Source organism: Macrobrachium nipponense, chromosome 2, assembly GCF_015104395.2.
Source record: "Macrobrachium nipponense isolate FS-2020 chromosome 2, ASM1510439v2, whole genome shotgun sequence".
Lineage (NCBI taxonomy): Eukaryota > Metazoa > Arthropoda > Malacostraca > Decapoda > Palaemonidae > Macrobrachium > Macrobrachium nipponense.
Window position 1 is genome coordinate 108,083,314 of NC_087201.1, and position 22,491 is coordinate 108,105,804.

General features: G+C 35.3%; 1 protein-coding gene across 1 annotated transcript in view; it reads left to right on the forward strand.

The window, feature by feature from the left end:
- LOC135220897 (trichohyalin-like) overlaps nucleotides 1-22,491 on the forward strand; it is a 256,724-nt gene that overhangs the window by 16,937 nt on the left and 217,296 nt on the right. The gene's annotated exons all lie outside the window — the stretch shown is intronic.

Here is a 22,491-nt window from a genome sequence, read left to right on the forward strand (position 1 = left end):
TATATAATATTATAATGTTAATGGGAAAAATTGAAGTTAAATAGTACATTGAGCCCTTTTATACTCTTAATATTCTCTTGATCATCATCACCATCATCATCATCATCATCATCACTACTATAACACTGTTTTATCGCCGACTTGAAACTGAGGCTCAAATTCCCCAAGGTACTCCAAAGCGTTCCTCAGTCCTTGAACCCCGTATGGGAGGGGGGGGGGCGGTTAGTGTCACCAGTGCACCTCATGCGGTGTACTGTTGGTAGTATTTAAGGTTCTTTGCAGCTTCCCTTCTTCCTCTAGCTGCAAATTCTTTCCTTCCTTTCACTGTACCTCCGTTCATATTCTCTTTCATCTTATCCTAACCATTGTTTCATCGCGCAACTGCGAGGTTTTCCTCCTGTTACTCCTTTCAAACCTCCGCACTCTCCATTTCCTTTTCAGCGCTGAAGGACCTCATAGGTCCCAGCGTTTAGTCTTTGCCCTAAATTTTATATTTCTTCCTCATTCCCTATACTTTAGCATCAGTATTCACAGCCCAGCAACACAAGAGGTGCCGTATAGTTGCCCGGTTGATTGATCCCGACTCTGACCTTTCTGGGTGATTTCGGCCTTGAATGAAGAAGAGGAGTCTGTTGGAATTCCAGGCAGAGTTTCACCGGTATTTCTGTAGGAACTGCGCGTTTTTATTTTTTTGTGTGTTTATTTTTTGCCGTTATATAGATTTTTTTTTAATTCTCTTTGGCTTTTTTGTGTGAAATTTCTGGAGCTTTTTCTGGGTATTTTCAGTGGATTCTGAATTTGTATAAATTTGATGATAAGTTATCAGCAGTATTGTTGAGAGTAATGGCAGATGAAGAACCGGCTAGCAGCAGAATTGTTTTCATCTGGAATGTCGTTTATATAATAATAATAGCAAATACAGATTGGTAATGCTATTGAGAGTAATGCATTAGTGCCTAGTAACAAAAGTTTTTATTTTTGTTAACTACAAAGTCGTTGATATTATAACAAGGCGTGATCCGACCTCCAGCTTACTCGGGGCGCATGCAAGATTTTCCCCTCACGCATAAGTTGTAAGCATTATACTCCTAACTTTTAACGTAAATTAAAACGTCCGGGCAAATAGAGCCTTGTTTTACTAATGAAAATTAAAATAAATAAGCTATATTTTATTAGAAATAATTTTTCTGTACTGTTTGCCATGCACATTATAAATTATATATATTTTACATATTCATTTTATTAAATAAATCATATATATCCTATCCTAAAATTCCTATATCTCTAACTCAACGCGAAACACATTTTTCAGACCTTTTTAGTCTCCGCTATAGACCTTTCCTACACCCCTCCCCCCAACGAGAACAACATCAACAAAGTATTTTGTAGGCTTACTCCCCGAGTAAGCGATAACTCTAATAGTGCATAAGAAATACAGAAAAACTTCACGTTCACGATTTCACGGACATTTAATCAAAGGGAAAAGCAAGTCATTTTAGAGAGATTTTATTTCTACATCATTTGGTGTATGGAAGTTGTCTGACCAAAGCACACTAGAATTCAACTCGAATTACAATGGAAGAGGTTTTTACTGACTAGACCAGCATTTGTCTCTCGGGACTTGAAAAGCAGAGCTTTCGTTCTCATGTCATGTTGCTATCGATATGCAATTTCGAAGCTGTATTTGGCAAGTTTCTTGAAGTTATTCATGATCACAGCGTAGTTGTGGAGGTAACTTTCAATCAGTCGGTTAAGTAAGGTTAAAGTTAGGAGAAGGAGAATAATGAGGGAGAGCGCTCGGTAGGGAACGTGAGTTGGCCAAGGACACCTCAATCCGAATAAAGGAAGTCGTACTTGTCAATGCAGGAATATATCATACTCCCCAGTAAACTTGTAATATGAAAAGGATACATTTTAGCTATCAGTTACCAAGAAATGGTTTCCATGACAACAAACGAATTTTAATTGTTTCGAAATTACTATAAAATCAGCAAAGATTCTTAAAAATCTTTTGGCATGTAGACATACACTGCCAATACACGCATGAGCACACAAACATACGCGGAGACTCTAGTGGAAATATAACCTTTTCGTAACATCACATTTATAATATTTACTTGAAATGTAATACATATTATTTTACCGTATTCAATTAATATTAACCATTATGACCAATTTAGAATCAAACCTTTCAATAATTACACCACCACTAGTGTAAATAGATTCGTCGTTTTGTAGAAGAGCTGTGTACCTCACCCGAAGCACATGGTCACAGGTCTTTGAAGTGGTTGGAAATGCTACATTTTTGTTTTCAGTTGTTTCCTAATTTGTGGGTGCATTTTTTTATACTGATATGTGACTTGAAAATGATTAAATGAATTTTCATAGAACATGGAGAAAAGAAGTTATTTGATCTTAGATTTTAGCATTTCGGCATGAAAACAGATGTCATTGAAAAATAGGTCGTCGCTCCTGTTGGGTCAAGTGATAAAATCCGTCTGTGGTCTCAACTTTTCAAAGAAATGGTCAATGAGGGTGAAGGGGGCGGGGGTGGGGGGTTGGGGTTGGGGGGGTTGACGGTTAGTGCGATACTGGTGGGTGACTGAATGAGGCCTAGACAGACGTCAGGGAAAGCTGGACACCTCTTTAGATTTTTTTTTTCTTTTTTTTCCAAACTAGTGTATCAACTCACAATATTACTCTTATGTCCCAGGAACTATGAAACATTTTACGTTCTTGCGAAGTGTTATTCAACTTCGTGGAATGATATAAACGCCAGTTTCAGTACACGCACCTCTATGAAATGAATGTTCCTGCACTCCTGCCAACGGTCACGTGATGAACACTGAACTTAATCCTTCGTTAAGGTAGCCCTAAGAAACTGACTGATAGAACCTAATTCTGATCATTTCAAAGTTGTTTTGCTCAGTGTCAACATTTCATGCCAGTAACTGGTGAATCTTTCGTTATTTCATTCCTCTTCCACCTTCAGTGAGTATCAACTTCCAGCAGACTTTATCTTTGTCAGAATCCCAGTCACTGATGAACCCTCTTTGTCACCTCAGGATAGAACTGATTATGAAGAATAGAGACAGAACCCAAGTTCAGACTTACAGTATTGTTGTAACCTATTATCTTAGTGAGTTGCAGTTGTTATCAACGATACTTTTATTGCTAAAAGAAACAAGGGAAATGACAACAACTGTATGAGAAAAAGAAAGACACCTGTCTCCATATGAAAGGGAATTATTGTCAGGAATCTATTTCACGATTTGTCTTAGTTAATAACCCAGGCAAACCCAACATCTCTACATATTTTCCAAATTGATTTTTTTCTTTAATATTTGACTGTTTTTGGCTTAATTAAGGTACGATTACAAGTGTAGTTTCAGCGGCAAGTGTTACCTGTAACCCCATAAAATTTACATGATTACATATGTACTCAACTCGCTCTTGAGATGTTATTTTCTGTTTTACTGTATTATTTCAAATGCTGTTTCCTTCCATTGCTTATTTCCGTTACACACAGCCACGCCCATGCTGTACAGCGTTTAGTTTACCTTTTTAAAAAAGGATATATTTTCCATATTAGGTTTTAAAAAAGGATATATTTTCCATATTAGGTTTTAAAAACGGATATATTTTCCATATTAGGTTTAAAAAAAGATATATTTTCCATATTAGGTTTGAAAAAGGATATATTTTCCATATTAGGTTTAAAAAAAAAGATATATTTTCTATATTAGGTTTAAAAAAGGATATATTTTCCATATTAGGTTTTAAAAAAGGATATATTTTCCATATTAGGTTTTAAAAAAGGATATATTTTCCATATTAGGTTTTAAAAAAAGATATATTTTCCATATATGTTAAAAAAACAGATATATTTTTTTTCCATATTAGGTTAAAAAAGATGTACTGTTCACAAAATATTGGTTTTAAAAAGGATATATTTTCTATATTAGCTTTTAAAAAAGGTCATATTTTCCCATAATTAAGCTTTTAAAAAGATTTGGAAGATTAGGTTTTAAAAACAAGGATATATTTTCCATATTAGGGTTTTGTTTCTTAAAAAAGGATATATTTTCCAATATTATTGGTTTTAAAAAAATTAAAAAAGGATATATTTTTGTCCATTTTAAAAAAAGGCCATATTAGCTTAAAAAAAAAGATATATTTTCCATATTGGTTTAAAAAAGGATGTATTTTCCATATTAGGTTTTAAAAAAGGATTATATTTTCCTATTATTTTAAAAAATTAGCTTTTTAAAAAAGGATATATTTTCCATATTATTTTCCTTTTAGAAAAAAAGGATATATTTTCCACAAAAAATATTTTAGGTTTTAAAAAGGGATATTTTATTTCCATATTAGGCTTTTTTTAAAAAAGGAGATATTTTTATTTTCCATATTAGCTTTTAAAAAACCAGGATATATTTTCCATATTAGCTTTTAAAAAGGAGGTATATTTTCCATATTAGCTTTTAAAAAAAGGATATATTTTCCATATTAGCTTTTAAAAAAGGATTTTAAAAAAATTTTCCATATTAGGCTTTTAAAAAGGATATATTTTGGTTCCATATTAGGTTTTTAAAAAAAAGGATATCCTATTTTCATATTGGTTTTGGTTTTAAAAAAAGATATATTTTCCATATTAGCTTTTAAAAAAGGAAAAAAAAGGATTTATTTTCCATAATTAGCCTTTTAGGAAAAAATTTATTTTCCATATTAGGTTTTGGTAAAAAAGGATACCCATTTTCCATATTACCGTTTTAAAAAAAGGATACCATTTTTCCATATTAGGTTTTTTAAAAAGGAAGATATTTTCCATATAAAGTTTTAAAAAAGGATATATTTCCATATAGTTTAAAAAAAGATATATTGTCCATATAGGTTTTTAAAAAAAGGATATATTTTCCATATTAGGTTTTAAAAAGTTATACATTCTCATATAGGTTCTAAAAAAAGGGATATATTTTCTTTAGGTTTTAAAAAAAGGAATAGATTTTCCAATTGCCGTTTTTAAAAAAGAATTATATATTTTCCATATTAGGTTTTTTAAAAAAGGATATATTTGTCATTATTGAACTTTTAAAAAGAGATATATTTCCATATTAGGTTTTAAAAAAGGACTATATTTTCCATATTAGGTTTTTTTTAAAAAAGGATATATTTTCCATTATGAGGTTTTAAAAAAAAGGATATATTTTCCATATTAGGTTTTTTAAAAAAGGATATTTTTCCATATTAGGTTTTAAAAAAGGATTATAATTTTCCATAGTAGGTTTTAAAAAAAAGATATATGTTCCATATTAGGTTTTATAAAAAAGGTATATTTTCCATATTAGTTTTAAAAAAAGATTATAGTTTCCATATTAGGTTTTAAAAATTAAAAAAGGATATATTTTTCCCATTATTAGGTTTTAAAAAATAAAAAGGCTATATTTTCCGCATAATTAGGTTTTTAAAAAGATATACCTTTTCCATATTTAAGGTTTTTAAAAAAAGGATATATTTGCATATTAGGCTTTTAACAAAAGGATATTATTTCCAATTAGGTTTTAAAAAGATATTATTTTGCATATTAGGTTTTTAAAAAGGAATAATTTTATTTTCCATTGTAAGGGACAAACGCGTTATTTCATAATTTTCTCTGTACATATTATTCATCATTTCGCGGTTGGTTCTTACTTCCCCCTGCAGAGAGCATTCAGCTGGGCTTTTCCCGTCAGTGTATAAAGCTTGTTGTAATTAACCACATATTGTGGCCTTAATACTTTTATAATTTTGTATTTTAATGTCTTCTCAAGAAACACCAAATCGGGTCCTCGTCCGACCCACTTTTACTCCTCTCGCGGGTCGGTGAACCACATTTCCGTCCGCATGCTGTTATTTATTTTATTTCCCTTGATGTTAAATAAAAATTTTACGGGGCTGCTCTGTGAGCAAGAGCCCGTGCTGACACAAGGTCAGCTAAATCAAAAACAACAACATAATAAAAATCAGTACACTTCTACCTGCCTCTTTGTCCACCTCTCACACCATATTAGGTTTTAAAAAAGGATATATTTTCCATATTAGGTTTTAAAAAAGGATATATTTTCCATATTAGGTTTTAAAAAAGGATATATTTTCCATATTAGGTTTTAAAAAAGGATATATTTTCCATATTAGGTTTTAAAAAAGGATATATTTTCCATATTAAGTTTTAAAAAGGATATATTTCCCATATCAGGTTTTAAAAAAGGATATATTTCCCATATTAGGTTTTAAAAAAGGATATATTTTCCATATTAGGTTTTAAAAAAGGATATATTTTCCATATTAGGTTTTAAAAAGGATATATTTTCCATATTAGGTATTGTCTTGTTTCTGAGCCTAGTAACCTTCAATCCAAGATATTTAGTCAAAATTACACCCCTGCTGTTTTATTCCCCGCCATCTAAAGCACCATGGTAGAATATCCCACGCTCATATTAGCATTATGCCCTGAATATGTATGTGAATATTAAGGGGAGGCGGATATAAAGGGGTTCTGTGGCTTTTCCATACTGCAGCTCATTTTAGTTTATAGCTTTTACTTTATGTATGTACCTCACAACACAACACACTTATACATACATAAGCTAGATATAAATATATTATATATAAGAATATTATATAATATTTATATAGTAGTATATACTACATATATATATATATTCTATATATATATATATATTAATATATATATACACGGAGTGTGTGCGCGCGTGTTGCACGCTCATGTTCACGTAGGCATATTTTATTTAGTTCAAGATGCAAAAGGAAGTCCACGGAACTCGAGGCTGTCTTCCACACTCAGTGAACTTAATTTGATTATTTATTTATTTATTTTATTTATTATCTCGCTATGTCTTCATTTTCATTTTCTTTTTATTTTCTCCCTTTCTGTCTACTTCCATCCTTCCTCCTGCATTGCAGCCTCTGGTTGCTTTGTTGCCCCATGGCCTACCTTTCATCCCTTTACCTTTTCGTGTGTTTTACTAATTAGCTAATTGAATTATTTAATTAAATAGTAAATAAATTAATTAATTGCTTCTTGGATGACGTTATGCATTGCTGACATGAATACCTGGAATGAGATAGAACACTTCAATGAATTATGTTTTTAATGTGCAGATTAAATCGATCAGTAATTGTGTTACGTCTTTGCTCTTATTTGCTGTTGAGAAACTCCTTAGATTTTTGTCTATGCCGAATTTATCAGGACGAGTTGTCCATATATGCGGGATTCTTCAGTCCTGACATGATCAGAGGTTCTCAACCTTATTTGGCCTTTGCACCCTTTCACCATATGTCAGAATGGCATCCCCCACCCTTTCCAAAATTGTCTGCCTCCAAATGTGCATTCCAAATAATATGTAACATAATACCAACACAAACACACAAGCTATCGGAGAGAAAGCCCGACGTGACCTCTCAGTAGTGCGGACCGATGCACACTGCGTTTTGTGTGGTTCTAGAGCCAGTTTGAGCCTTCCAATCTGTAGTCACAATTACCCCCCTAAAACCCTGAAATTCCCCCATATGGGGGAATCGCCAGTCCCCAGGCTGAGAACCACTGTTATGGAAGTTTTCTTGGGAAAATAAACTAATGATTTGTAGTAGTAGCTGCATGCGGCATTTTCATTTATGAACTTATGCGGTATCGATAATTTTCAAAGAACGGTCGTAAAGTTCTGTTTTATCTCGATGCATTTGTTTAATACGGAGCAGACGAAGTTATCTTCCGCAGGGAAAATGTCTGTACTTTTTACATTTTTTATTTCTTTCAGTGAGGAAGTTTGTTACCAAAAGTAGCGTTTACCAAAACGTGGAATATTTCTGTCTATTTCGACCTGCCAAAGGTGAAATCAGTTTACCAATGTTTTCGTTTCCAGCTGTTGTTACATTTTTGTACAGCGAAAATGAGCACAGCTTAGTATTCTAAGGTTCACTTTTCCACAATGAAAAAGAGAAGGAACAAAATTGTCGTTATACGCACACGTATTGAATGAATGAAAGGAAATTTAAAACCATTGTTTTTTTTTTTTTTTTTTTTTTTTTTTTTTTTTTTTTTTTTTTTGCTGGGTTCACGCATAGCTAGGTAAAGGATATCAAGGATATCCCAAGGTCCTTGGTATATCTCACCAACACAGCTGGTCAACGTAGTTTTCTAGTTATGGATTTTTCATTTTAGAATTCGTAAAATTTGTTTAAATCTAAAGTTTTCGGAGTATATGCGTTTGGAATTGACTGTCTGCATTACTTCATATAAAACATAAACATGGTTTTATCCAAGAAAATACAACAGTAATGAATAATGACATAAGCAAAGCATTCGTTTGAGGTACTTCTTGAACACGTGAAGAGACATGCACACGGTATAGTGTAAATCTATTAATCTATCTGTATGTGTGTCTATATCAATATTTGTATCTATATATACTCACATATTCAGCTAAGGCCGTAGCTGAATATATTATCATACTTTGTGTAGTCAGTGTTGAAGGCATTGTTGAACCATTTCTCCTTTATGGAAGGAGAGTGAAGATGTTGAATAAATAGAATAAATATATAAAAAAAGAGGTTGAAACTACTAAGATGAATTGTTTGCATAGTATAATTATCAAGGTAAAAGGACGGATAAGTAAAAAATAAGTGGATATGTCCCGTAGGGGGATAGTGCAGTAAGTGTACCCCATACGGTTCACTGTAGGCGTTAACTATGGTTCTTTTCAGCGACTCTTCGGGCCCTTGGCTGTAACCTATTTCATTCCTTTAACTGTGCCTCCATCTTGCCTTCCATCTTGCTCCCCATCCTCTCCTATTTGTAGTTGTTTCATAGTGCAACTACGAGGTTTTCCTTCTGTTACACCTTTCAGAGCTTTCTGCTCTCCATTTCCCTTTCAACGCTGAATAACCTCACTAGTCCCAGCGATTGGGTTTTGGCCTAAATTCTATACTCCATTCTATATTTCGATATACCGAAGTGATAAAAGGAAGAGTTAGTGGATGTGAAAGGATGGATCAGAGAAGTTTGAAATGTTTTTGGTTATGTGGAAAGAATGGGAGATGATTGTTGGTGAAGTGGCGTATCATTCAGATGTGTTAAGGGGGGGAGGGGGGTTTGATGACCAGTGGGTGTTGGATATATGGACTGAAATGAGGCCTTGCGTATCCAGGGAGCAGGGAAATAAGTGCCAAATGTGGGTGAATGGCATAGCACGCGTAGGAATGTTCAGCACACAGCTGATGAGCCTTATGTGTAGGTGTTCTGGAAGTTTCACTGCTCAGGAGGTTCATCCACGATGCAGCAGTTACAATGAATGTGGCAGTGGCCATTTGTTGTTTTCATTTCCCTTGATGCACTCCTTATTCAAAAACACTGAGTCATTTGAAAAGGAATGAGTAACTTCATTTGAATTGAGTATATGGATTGTTAAAGAATATTGATAATTCTATTATTCCAGTTCCAAACAAGTACACCATAACCTCATCTGACATTCTTAGCCTCTTCAAACATGAAAGCCCTCGAAGTTTGTGTGATGACGAACGCAGTCACTGATATGTCCGAGTGGCTGCTTAAGGATTATGTCTTTAACAAAGTTTAGGGACATCAGAGCGAGTTAGCATACCCTATGATATGAATCTCCAGGACGCAATGTCAGACACACACACACACACACACACACACACACACACACCATTGGCCTTCTGTTTTGTGTCCTCTGGAAAGGAGTATTCACTCGCTTGATAAAATAAAATAAAAATTTGTTTGTTTAGGTTTATTCTTGCTTAGTTTCCGGTTGAAATCATGCATAGCCTTTTCAACTTTCAATGCGAAGCATCGATTTACTTGTGGGCAGCTTCCTGCATCACCACAGCAGGCAGCAGAAATGGTTGACCTCTCCCTTTGCGCTGTAAGAGAAAAAGATACTCACATGGGTTCAGACGGCAACCACATGGTGGGTCCACCACATACCTGGGGGAACACCTTTTCCCGCGCCGAGGTAAAGCGCGGTTGTCTGTCTGTCAAGAGTAGTGGAGAAAACCTAGTCGAATTCTTTGAAGGCTAAGGTGACTGGCACTGTATTTCGCGTCTGGTAACGCTTTAGGACCGGCTACCACCGGGCCGCGGCTCATACATGAAAGTTTCTTATTCAGCTCCGTAAAGTTTATTTGTATTTGTGTAGACAGCTCACCATTATATATATATATATTATATATATATATATATATATATATATATATATATATATATATATTTTACATTCATAATTGTAATTTTAATAGCCCTCTTAACTTCTCGATTTTTTCGCACTTTTTATACTTTTGTTATAAAAGCCTGCGATGCACACACACACACACACACACACACACACACACACACACACACACACATATATATATATATATATATATACACTATATATACATACATACACTGTATATGTGTGCTTGTGACTGTGTTTGCATGTGTAATACATAATATATACGTAAGAAACAAGCTTGATATTTATTCATATCGAGGGAGGTGCAATCATTCTAGATCTTGTTAGCGCTCTGTGACTTTGCCCTGATCATGAAGAGTGCATTGAATATAAGTAACTTTTAGTATCGTGAAACAATTGCATTTTGCACTTTAAATGGGAGTTATATGCTATGACTTTTTGCTTTGCAACTGTCTTTATTCACAATCATCATGTCTTGTTCGGTGCAGAATTGAAAATCGTGCCAAGTGAATTTTTTTTTTCCTGCCAACGACATTAATTCATTCCTTATTCGCTCACCGCCAACAGAGTTTGCAGTGACTAATGAATACAGTGAATTAATTAAAATTGCACCTCTACGGAAAATACTGCTTACTTCGAGTCTTCTTCATCTGTTCCTTAACTTACAAGGAATATAATGTGATTCACATGACTTACCGGTTATTCTGCCACGATCTTTAACTTAACGTAGTAGTCTTTCAAATACATGTAATTCAGCCACTTCCATTCTTATTTCACCTACGTTGCCTTCATTACTCTATCTTGTAGGTTTTCATTATAGTCATAACCCTACACTTGTGAAAAATCACTCATTTCAACCTCTTACGAATACTGGCAACTCTTGGCTAGCAGTCAACTGTCTTCCACATAAATTATTAATAATCCTTCCTCCTGCTCACACTCTTTCCTATCCCGCAAATTCGCACATGTATCTCCTACTCTTTACCGAGCTTCGCTCATCACTCCATCGCTATTTTATACAGATACAGAGCTAATACTCACGTGCCTTCCATTTATATAGCCATGCACGACCTGCAGCTTCATCGTAAAAAGTTTGATTGGTCTTGACAAGCTGTCAATCGTGTCATACTTACTAACACTAGACTTCATTGTTATCGACTCGATCAAAAACCTTCTGTAGGTCCGTGCATACTGAGCACACACTTTTTCCCCGGCTCTCCATCGTAGCACTAACGTTTTGTCACAAACGCTTGGTCTAGCTTACACTCCCTCTTTCTTATCTGAATCCACACTTCTCTCGCCACATAAACGCTTTGTTATTTGTTCCTGTTATGAATCAACACCTTTCTGTATAAGTTTCCAGTGAAAGGGTGTAATATAGCCTACTCAATGATTCTTATGGTTAAAGACGCAATTAGACATTCGCCTCTTAAATGGAAGATTACGTTCGTATTTTCATCAGATATTAGTGCCCTCATCTCTTATTTTTTTCCCTGTTTTCCGTATTCTCTTTCTAACAGTTAATTTTACTCAGCTTTTCTGTCTGTCGGGACTATATATATAGTATATATATATATAAATTATAGATATATATATATAGATATATATCTATATATATATATATATATATATGTATATATATTATATATATATATATATATATATATATATACATATATATGCGTGTGTGTGTGTGTGTGTGGGTGAGAGCCGTATATATACGGCTCTGGTGTGGGCAGGCGTTTGTAGAGAGAGAGAGAGAGAGAGATGCATGGCTGATATGTCATGAGTCCCTATAATGAATAAGAATGAGTTTGTTTTTCTTAATAGGAATGATACATTTACGTTAAAATGAGTTCCGAATAGAACCTGATTATGGGAAGTACTACAGAATTCCAACAGAAAAAAACTTTATATATAAATTCTTTGGACATAGAAAAGGGTTAGGAAGTTTGTTCGTTTTTCATATTCATACAAAGTATGTGGAAAAACAAGTAGTTGTATTTAACAGTAAGAAGGGATATGCTGGAGTGTACTGTAATCCATATTATGATGGCGACATGGTTGAAGCTAAGCTGAGAATGCTGGGTAGTTTGTGCGTGGAAGGAAGGGTTAATCGTTCGGCCTTGAACGTTATTAAGACAAGTGGGTTTGATAAGGCGGGAGTGATAAAAGCATGTAAGGAGGCTTTAGATGAAGAATGGGCCATGATTAAAAGACACAGAAGTGGTGTCAGCAATTGTTGCCTGTGTGTAAAAGGTACCTTTAGTTGGGAAGAAATAAGGTATGAGTTAGATGGTGGGAAGGTGAAATGGTGAAATAATTATGCAACAGCAAAGTTTTTATTTAATTAATTAATTAATTTATTTATTTATTTATTTAGAGTTGAAAAAGTAAAATACCCTACAACTTACGAGGGCGAGGGAAATATGGCTGGTCAGATTTTGAACAAAATGTTGAGAGAAAAATTTTCAACCTCATGTTGGGCATTGCATGTTAAAAAATGCTATTGGGTTTTAATTATCTATGTTGCTACCCCTCAATTAGAAGCTACTAATGGACAACCATAACCCAAACGAAAGGACAAAACTGAGATAGGTGGACATTTATCATTAGAATACACATTACCTTATATCATTCCCAACTGGATTGGTTTTTAATTCGTGGGACATTAATTGTATCTTTACCATTCAGATGTGTGTTGTGGAACTGAGGATCAGAATTTTACAAAAAGCTCTTGGATAGGGGCTTTCCTTACACTCAGTACATTCTGTCAGTTTATTATTTTTTAGGAAATATTTTTTCTAAGAAGACCGGAAATCGAGTATTACTGTTGCTGTTTTGAAAGGCTGTTTGATTTTATATTGCCTTCATTACTAGCGGATAATTATTATAGACTGATCTCCAGCCAACTATTGCTTGGAAGGCTCTGAAAAGTTTATTGTTAGTCCCCATTATAGATAATGTGCCTAAAACAGAAAAAAGTTAATTTCTGACGAAGAATCAATTTAGCATCTGTTATGATGGATTACCGGTACCAAATGTGGATATACTATTCTTAATAAGAATCGTAATACCTAATGTGACCTTGGCGTTGGAAGGTGTAAGCATTTGGTCCCTGAACAGAATTTACAAGTACCACATGGAATGGTGTTATTGATGTTTCCTTTAAGCTTAGATCTTTCTGGAAAGTATGAAAAGAACTGAAGGTTTTGCAGTTGTTAGCCTTCTTCACATGAAGAAGCTGCCAGTCTTATGATAATTCTGCAATGAATCAGTTAGTGAAAAACTTGATGCATGTACAGTAAAAGTTTCATTGATTTAGCAAGCCTCATATGTGACAACCAGCTATAGAGATATTGTTTTGTTTTTGCAGGACATGAAAATATAATATAAATATTGCTAATGCTACCTAAAAGTTAAGGCGATGCTCGTTAGGTTTCCTATATTTGCAGAAATGATGAATTTAATGCTGCAAACTCTGGATCTTTCATACTACCACTGATCGAAAAATGGTTTTCTTGGTACCTGTCAGTAACATCACAGGTCTTCTTACAGTGTAAAGACAGCTACGTGAAGTGGTAGTTATCCCCCCCACATCCCCCCTTATTTTTGGCAGCATTATGGTTTTCCCTTAACACGGGTAGTCCTAGAGAAAAAGAATACAATGATCACAGTCACACTAATACCGCAATTGCTGAATCGTTGGTGAACCTACCTCACAGAAAACTTCCACGGTTGTCCATCTTACCAACAGATAATTTCCTGCCACTATCTTTATCCCATTGTTTTTCAGAGATATAGGAGGATGTTTGCCCTGCAAAGCACCTTATAAGACTAGTTGTGATGCTCTGAAATATCGGAAGTCTCTGGTTGCTGTGTTGGGGGTGGTAATGCTCTTAACTTCAAGAGTGCCACCACTGGAATCAATGACTCTGAGACGTAGTTTATTTGACCTGTGCATATATGCTGTTGATTTATATATTTGTTTTATTAATTTTGAACATTTTGTGATCTCCCCTGAGTCAGAAGCCTTTTGGTTTATTCTTTGTGAATGTATAAACATTAATAATAATAATAATAATAATAATAATAATAATAATAATAATAATAATAAAGGTCAGCAGGAAATTTTCTGTCTTTGCACCGACTGTTATCTGTTACTTTGAATGTACTATGTAATACAGTCTATGTAATTTACCCTACATACGGTAACTTTGCACTGATGTTATATCTACATTCGTCCCTAATAACATCTTGAGGAAGTTATAACACATTACTGACCCAATTAGCGTGTATAGCTACTTTTATTTTCTCCTTTTCAGTAAGATTATGCAAAAACTACGAACACATTTTCATGACTTTTTTTTTCATTAAGCTCTGTCACGCACCAGATATTTAATTAGAGTTGATGAAGAGTTAAAAGGCACGGGAATGGGACCATCGACACGACCGCCAAGGCATATAGCCTGCGCTCTGCGGGGTCACCTTTAGTCTATGAATTCAGTTTTCAAAGCGGTTTTCTACGAAATCTACCACACACAGTGGTCCTTCAATTATTTCTGCCCACTTGCCTGACGAAGATGGTGATTCTATGAAGGTCTCTAGCAGTAATTTCTGATGGGTTTAATTCCCATCAGGACGTGGAGAAGATATATTTTGTTGTGGTACTTTTTCTAGGCATAGCAGACCCCCCCACCCCCCCCCCCCCCCACCCCCCGCCAACCTCTCCCACTCTCTCTCTCTTTCTCTCTAGCGAGAGGAGCTGAGCTGTAGCTCTTTGACATTTGCAAAACAATGTTTTTCCACGCCAAGTTGGAATCAACGTTATTTCTTTCGAAATTGTGAGGTACGATGTATTTTCCAAATTGTGAGACACAGCACAATGTTAATCTGTTCCGTGGTTTTGGTTAAACTAAAATATGCTTAACTTAGCACAATGTATTTTCCAAACTGTAAAGCACAATGCATTTTCCAAACAGTAAGGGACAATGCAGTTTTTAAACTGTGAGGTACAATGCATTTTCCAAACTGTGAGACAATGCATTTTCCAAACTGAGAGGTTCAGTGCATTTTCCAAATCGTGAAGTACAATGCATTTTCCAAACTATGAGGTATAAGCATTTTCCAAACTGAGGTACAATGCATAATCCAAGCTGCGAGGTACAATGCTTTTTCACATTGTGTACATTAATCATTATTGGCTCGGTAAATGCCACCGTGGTTGTGACCTAGTCCTAGGTTTTCATCACAGATAAGGTGTGAGTGATCAGTAGTGTACTTCTGAGTAATCTAAATGAAACGTTGAATGACCCATTTTTACACAGCTGTTGACAAGAAGAAGCCATGAAAATGTTCAGGGTTGTTGCATTGATAGCTTAGCCTAATGGTTTGATTTTTAGTGGTTGGATATGCAAGTGTCAGTACTCACGTACACTGGTAGACTTGACAGACATCGTAATATTATACACCTAGTATCTCAAAATACATTTTACAGTTCAATTTACCAGTTAACGGAAAAGGTTTTTAATTCCATAAAGTACACCTGAGAGTACTCTGGTCTTTGCCGTTTTTCTTCTGTTCTTAGAGAGGCTTTCAAATGACCTACATTTTTACTTGACTGATTTATAATAGTTTGATAGACTCACTCGAGTAACTGGCCGGTTGACTTCTGTATATTCGCAAGAAGCAGTTGTGAAATACATCCTTTTATTTCAAGGTAAACAAAGTCAGATACTGTGTTAAAAAGCAAGTGAATCCTGTTCTGAAAAGGATCACTATATTAAAGCAAGTAATAATAATAATACTGATGACCTTAATGAAAATTCATTAAGGTTGTTTTCTGCTCTGATTTTTCCTTGGTAGTAATCAGCACAGGTAGAAATATCACAAGATACACCAGCGGAAGTTGCTACATTTCCTGCTGCTATAGGAAAGCAAATGGCCCTTAAGCCTTTTGTTACACCATATTCTGAATGAAATTAAAGGCGATTTTGATGAAGATATCAGTAAAGGGTCTATACACCACCCAAAATAATAATGCTTGTGGGTGATTACTGCATCATACGTAGAGTGCCTTTAATAATGGAAGTCTGTTCAGAACATCAAATCACTAGATTCCTTACTTAAAACTTAAAGAGGCTCTGTTAGGGGCAAGAATTTAGAAGGTCATTTGTTAAAAAGACTTGCTGTTTCACGTGTAATTGATTTCCTGTGTGAATGATATGAAAAAAAGTGCGTCTCTCAAGGGAGCGTTAACGATTTTAGACATTCTATTTCCTGGTTTGATTATATTTGGAACTTGCCTTGCTATTATGGGTGTTGGGAAAATGAGTCGAAATGTATTACCATGCGAATTTGTATTTGTTTAGGATTTCCCCTCCAATGTGATATTAATGAAATAATACAGATATCAGTGTTCCGTGGATAAAATCTTAATGCACAGAACTTTTCCTATACATTACACCACGTTGGTCTTTCTTATATAGATTCCTCATCAATAAGACCTTTTCTATCAAATAATGTTGATACTCCAACAATTTCAATTTTCAAGTCATCTTTTTTCTTGCTCCCGATTCATTTAGTATGTGCATGATTAAGTCATCCCCCCCCCCCCCCCCCCCCCGCACCTGCTTACATGACCAACCTACATTCTGCTGACATAATGATTACAAATTTGTTCGCTTGCATTTTACACACTTTCCATCTCTCACTTCATTTTAAATTTGAGAATTATTTTTCTTAAAGCTTCAGTGTTTGTCATTTGTGCTGCCTGTATTATATTCAGCAATAGCTGTCCTCATACAGGAATTCCATTGGAACTATTAGTACTCAATGATAACTAATTTCATCCTTATACCATGCCCACCCTACACTCTCATCGCTGTTTCACTCAGAGCCATGACATCCAGCTTGCTTCTCTAAATATAACCATGACTATAATTTCTATGGATTCCAGTCATACATGAATTGGCTTTAAACATTAGAGCTACCAGTTTTCCTTATCTGCTTTTGCCTGTAGTAAACAGTTGCTCAGTATTTCCCGTGTCAAAAGGGAACATCTCATGAGGTCTATTCATTCTCGAAGGATCTGTGAAGTGCTTCATCTAAAGGGAAAGATAGGAGATTTATATATACGATTCAAAATGAAGGATTTGTCTTACTGTAATACACTGGGGACAGAAGGAAATAATTATAGATGCCATCACTTACAAAAAATAACCAGGGATGTATTATGTTATGGTTCTCAGGACTATTATGCATTGGAGTATTAACATTGCATATGCAAGCCATTCCATTGTCAGTGCAATAATCACCCGAATATTTGTTGGAAGTGGCCTTGACGTCATGTTTTGAATTTGATCTCAATAGAGTGAAACAGGTTCACACATGAATGATGAAATCAAGGTATTGATAGAATAAACTAGACCGTCTATTCATCTTCAGATGGGATAAGTGGTTACTGGAATATCATAGAGTTTTGTCATGGGAGAACTACTTTCTAGAGAACCAGAAGCTTGGGAGTCTAAATACCTTTTATTTTTATTTTGTGACATAGAAATACAGTACACTTATTACTTGAGACGGTCGGAAATACCAGCAAACTCACAGGCCCTGTTACATAGTACATCAGTAAGTCAGAAATGAATGTGATTGTAATTAACATCTGTTTTGATAAGAGCCAGAATGTTACCAGTTATGTGGTTAAGTTTCCTAAGTATAACTATTATTAAAAATCATATGGATTTCAGCCATATATGCTTTGGCTTTAAACATTAGAGCTACCAATTTTCCTTATCTGCAGGATGTTAATTGGGAAAATGAAAGACCTCCATACTATGCAGTACTTGAGCTAACCCTGCCCCTAGTCTTAACACTGAAACCACTACGGATACCAATTGACACTTTGAATGGGATAGCAAATAATGCAGTTTATGCCGACACGTGTACGAACCTGTGCTTTCGGGTATGGAGTTCTCGAGCGCTTGTCGTGTTTCGGCTATTTTGATTCGTCTCTGAAAAGGCTGAATCCTAACGCCAGGCCTATGGTCACCGTGTGACCCGGGACGGCTTACCTTTTCCCATTGAGTTATTTTTAGTTTCTTAACAGACAAACAAATAGTCATTGAAGTTGGTTATGCGACGCATCAGACTTAGTATATATAGGTATACCGGACATTATCCTGTATTTATGAAAAAATTAAATAAATAATACTGTAAGATTCCATGTCAGTTGTCAGCTATAAGCTTAGCGATCAGTAGCATGTGGAGTTTGAAACGCAAGAAAATGTTAACGTATAATCTGGGAGCGAGGCACTTGGACTCCATTTCATTTTAGGAATGAAAGATCAAGTCCTTCCAAAAAAAATGTTTTCGATTTTCCGGAAAATTTGTCCAAATACCTAGAAAATTTTAATAAAGTCCTTTGCATATTTTTTGTTGTGTTGAATTAAGTTACAATGAGAGCTAACCTCATTGTTGCTTAAAAGACTTGAAAACAATAAATTTGTAGAATACAATAATGTAAGATTTCAATGTATCATAAAGAAAGAGCAGTAGATTCAACAACGACAATGTGCATGGCTAATATAGCATAGATTTTGCATTATCATTAACAAAATTCCAGGAGGAGGAGTTTACAAGTCGACAGACAAACAAAGCTCTCCAGGGCTGTCAAATGAATTGGGAGAGGTAAGCTGGATGGATTTGAAATTTAAAAACAAAAGAAAAGCACAGAAAAAACAAAAGTCTCAGTAAATAGGAGGCTAATGGCTGTTGCTCAAGGAACTCACTAAGCAGTTCATGTTTTGTACACGAAAAATGGCAGATGGTAGGAATTATGTATACCTACAGACATGGGAAAGTGAACCGAAGATTATGAAAAGCTACAGCAGAGAGGCTTATGTAAAGTCCAAGGGTTAAGAACATGGCTAAGTGATTACTATCAGCGAAGGCAACTCAGTGTGACGCCTGAAATAACTTGCCAGCCAATCCCAGCAACACAATTGAGGGTGGCCCCAGCGATCCCCAAAGACTGTCGAAAACGCGGCATTGTGTGCATTGTATATAGTTTAGAATAACAGAGAACAATTACAGAAAGGACACATGAATTATTAAGTTAAAAATTTTGAACGTTACCTAATGATTATATCTTTTTGAATATATATATTGCCTTTCCTTAAAAACATAATACTGGATAAATTCAAAATGCTAATATTCCTAACAAAAGTTTCTTTCAAGTTACATGTCTTTGGAGACTTTTCATTGAGTGTTGGTTACAATTAAAACCGTCACATGAATCAGGATTCACTGCTAATGTCGAATTTCGTTTTTTAAATATAAGGACGAGGGTGGTGTGGGTATTGATTAAAATGTTGTGGCTAATTTGAAGACGAGGTGAAATGGTTGCAATGTGTCGTTCTTGTCAGAATGGAATACGTCATAATCCTACACTAGATTTACTGTTTTAATTTGTTACTATGAGTGTCAGTATTCGGTCAGTCTTCCATCTCTTGAAGACAACAGGTTTCGTTGATGTTTGATAATAATCGCCTACAGGAACCACATTTGATCTAGTCATGGCAGATATATATACAGCTTTCACTGCCTTATTGGTATATATCTTCATTCCCACGAAAACCTACATGAACTCAGTGCAAATCCTACATCTGTATGAATCTCGTCATTTCTGGGAAGAATTTTTAATGGGTTTTTATTCTACAAGAGGACTCGGGACAATAATTCTGCTGCGCTTTCAGTTGCACTTCTTCATCATCCATTGAAAACTGCACTTTTTTGTAACAGCACATGTCTAATATTTTTAATTGCTGACAATATTCCCTACAGCAAATTTTATGCCAGAAGAAGAGTTAGGCTCCTCAGTGTAAACTGCAAAAGGACGTTCGTATTGGACAAGGAGGAGGAAGAGGAGGAGGAGGAGATATTCTTAATATTGGATGAAGTGCTGCATTTAGACTTAAGGCTACTGTAAGTTGATTAGATCCAACCGTTAAAAGTAGGTTGTGATAATTAATTAAACTACCCCATTCCCCAAACAGTTTCTTAGTTTTATAATCTATAATACTTTTTGCCTGTTTAGAGATTACTGTGTTGGGAAGCAAGTAGTCCACAACTTTCAGCTTAAACTCAAGCACAATTCGAAGTCCTTCCTCATGTAACGATTCCTTATGTCGGAACTCCATAATCTATTCTTGATAAAGCAGTTGTTTAATTAAGGTACATCACGGTTTGTGTCAATGTGTATTTCCAAATCTAAAAAAAAAAATAGAGACAATAGCCGCTAACTTGTCTAGTAAAAGAATGCCACTTAAAGACAGTTGGGTTGAAAATTTTAGGTTATTTGCATAGATACAGCAAGAAATTAGTCAAATGGGAGAGTTTGATTATGACAGGTGTCTTCTTGAGGCAGTGATGATGACGTGAAGTGAATGTCGAAGGATTATATTCTCCAGGAACGATTAGGAATAACATTGTAAGAAAAAAAAAAAACCTTGGGAAACGGCATGGTATGTACGATGAAAGAATGGATTTAAGTTTGTTTACATAATCATTTGTACAAAAGGTAATAGGATTAATGAGGTTTTTCGTAAAATGGATGATGCAGAAAAATGATCAAGACCCTCGAATGAACTGGAGGCGATTGCAGCGTCAGAATAGAAGTCAAGGTGGATTGTATGAGATGATGAATGAGGTCTTTTGTTACCTTTTCAAATTCGTCCTTTTTGGAATTTCTTTCAGGCCTTCCTCATTCCTTGGCCACTTTCAAGTCTTATCTCAACGTTTTCATCTGCAGAAGGGAAATTTGAATACTTTATGCAAATGAGAGACAAGCATGGAAACTGTTGAATGAAGGGACAACATACTCTGAGTTTGAGTTGAAATATGGCCTCAAACAGTTAGGAGCGGAAAGGAAGACTTAAAAAAAGAAAAGTTCACCCTGAGATTGAGGCAACCAAAAGCCCAAAGGGGTACATGGTTAGTTACATAAAAGAACGAAAAAAAAGAAAAGTTGAATCGTGCACTGATGCATGCTGATGCCTTTGCCCCTAAGAGTTTCCTATGAGAAACTAAAAACAATTACTATATAACAAAGAGGTCTTCGTAACACCATATTCTCCAAAAAAGGTACATAAAACATAGATTAAATGAAACTACTTCAGACACATTGAACATGTAGGCATTTTTTTTCACACCTCAAGAACCGATATGCAACTTGTGTTAGTTGTATGCTGTGTACACAGGAGCAAACGAAAAGTGATAACACAGACGTTATCACTGGTGAATAGACATTAACTGCAGTGGCTATCGATGAGAAAATCATGACAAAGAGACGGAGTCTGTTTTTATTTAGGAACTGGTGAGTAAGAATCATAATATGGGAAAGTAGCACACAATAGCATTAAATCTGTCATAGGTAGTGGCTTACTCCTCTTTTGTGGATAACTCATTTCTAGTATTTGTATTCGATCACATTCCTTCTGCTGTTGTTGATTGCGAAGCATATGCTCTCTAGCTTAAGTGGTGTACCTCAAGGTTGTCTTCCCTCCCTTTTCTTGGTCATTTTTTATGACAAGTTTGCTCCTGTTATGTATACTTTTGCTGATGATACATTACTTTAACACTTCCTTTGGGCAAAGTAATGCTGGGCTGAGAAGAGTTCTTCCCCCTTCACAGGCTCCCCAATAACAACTGTTATGCTGTCACACCCCACGTTTAAACTTTCAGCAGTAGTCTTTGACTTGCTTAGCATAGAGAGTTTCTCTTTCTACCACCAGGCTTTGTAACCATATGCTTCAGTATTTTCTGATTCCTGGATACCTTCTTTTCATAGGCAGCATAAGACCGGTGTTAATGTAGGGATCGGAAACATGAGTTCTAAGAAGAAAAGAGGAAGTAAAGCTTGAGAGAACAGAGATGAGAATGCTGAGGTCGATTATGGGAATATAGCTGCTTGAGGGATTGGAATATGATGAAAGAGGAAGAAAAGCATTCTTAGCAAAGATTTCAGAGGTGATGAGTCACGATTCAGATAGTATGGGCATGTGTTAAGGATGGACAACGAGGGAGTGAAGAGGGCTTGGGAGGAACCGGAGATAGAGAATTAGATGGCGAGGTAAAGTGAATAAAGATATGGAGAGAAGAGGTTTGATGGAGTATGATGCCTTTGATAGAAGGCAGCGGAGAAGGCGCATCAGGCAACCGACCCCTTAATGTA